We start from the raw sequence: 1,665 nt of genomic DNA, 5'->3' as shown, positions 1-1,665 counted from the left end.
TCTTTTAACTTTTCTTCACTTATTACTTTTGTAGGAAATTGTAAATATTTATCCATCAATCAATCCTCCAACTTTGACTGCCCATCAGTCCAACAGAGTCTGCAATGCTTTAGCTCTGTTACAGTGTGTCGCATCTCATCCTGAAACAAGGTGAGTGATTCCAAGTGTGAAAATTTTCTGGACTGTTGATGATGTTGACAGCACTGCCATTCTGTTTGATTCTGGAAGCATGTAAATTCCTTTCTGCTCTTTTACCAAGAGAAGTGGAAAAATAGGCAGAGCTGGAAGATAGGCAGCTGACTGCTGCTTTCACTTGTTTGCCTGAATTACCAGGATGACAGCTTTATTGTGGTCCTGAATGCTTTTCATTCCTTGAGTCATCCCAACATCCTGCAAATTCCCAAAATACTGGGTTGTGACAGATCTTAGGAGCTCACCCAGAGACAAGGCTGCCTTTGTGCTGAGTGTTACATGCAGGATCCTTGTTTTAATGAGCTTACAGTTATTTAGACCAACTGCCCAAAGAATGGAATGAGCAGAGCTGCCTTTCCCAGAGACTGTGGCAAAGGAGCAAAAGCAAAGCCACACCTGCAGCCTCCAGCCACTGCCTGACTTCCAAGTTTTCTCAGTCTGTCTTGTACATGTCAGCAAGCAAAAAGGTGGTATTAGTTCAGCCCAAATCAGTAGTTAATGCACAAACATGGCTCAGTGCAGAATTAATTTTACACCTTACCATCAGAGAATGAACTGCTATGCAATTCTGAGGAGCAGCAGCAGCAATGTTGTCTGTCAGGAGTAGTCTGAAACTGTGCATGATAGTTCTGGTTTGTGTGCTCACTTTGTTTTCCTTGTCTCTTGTGGTGTTCTCCCTGCCCTACAGGTCAGCGTTTTTGGCAGCTCACATCCCTCTTTTCCTGTACCCCTTCTTGCACACAGTTAGCAAGACACGTCCATTTGAGTACCTGCGGCTCACAAGCCTTGGAGTGATTGGTAAGCAATAAGACTAATGCAGAGCACTGGTTTCCTACTGAACTGTCTGTTAAAGGTGTGGGTATAGAAACCTGCACAACTTAAGTCAGGACTGGGATAGGAAGTGAGATTTTTCCACTTATAAGAAAACCTTGAAGTCTAGGTCTGTTGTCAAAAACTTCCTTGCTGTTAGAACAAGTATCTGCAATTTCGATGTGCCTTCATCCTTAGCACAGCTAACTAGAGACTGGGATGGGAGGGTGCACATTGAGCTTTCTTTGGCTTTTTGTCATGGTCTTGGGTGTATTTGCCCCATTATCCACTTTTTTCTCCTTTTCTGCCCAGAGTGTTTCTCTCTCAGTGTGCAAAGAGTGTTTTGAAATAGATTTCTTCTTCTGAGAGGCTTCTGTTGAGTCACTGGAGGTTGTGTTACCACCAGGGGGAGAGCCAAGAATGTATCCCCTTTCTGAAAAACAACCAGCCTCCAAAATGAGCTCAATTACTTTTATGCTGCCAAAATGATATCTTCTCCAGCCACATGCTGCAGCATATATAGGACGGGAGTTGCTCTGTCAGTCGTTCTGATCTAATGATTCCTGGCAGGCCACGGTACAGGCCATCTTTGATAAGCAAGGGGTTGTTGTTGTTGTTGTTTTTTTAAACAATTTATCACTTATTAAATTTGCTTTTTGTTTT

The sequence above is a fragment of the Meleagris gallopavo genome, chromosome 7 (genome assembly GCF_000146605.3).
Source record: "Meleagris gallopavo isolate NT-WF06-2002-E0010 breed Aviagen turkey brand Nicholas breeding stock chromosome 7, Turkey_5.1, whole genome shotgun sequence".
Classification (NCBI taxonomy): domain Eukaryota; kingdom Metazoa; phylum Chordata; class Aves; order Galliformes; family Phasianidae; genus Meleagris; species Meleagris gallopavo.
The sequence above is the reverse complement of the archived record's forward strand: the minus strand, read 5'-3'. Positions refer to the sequence as shown.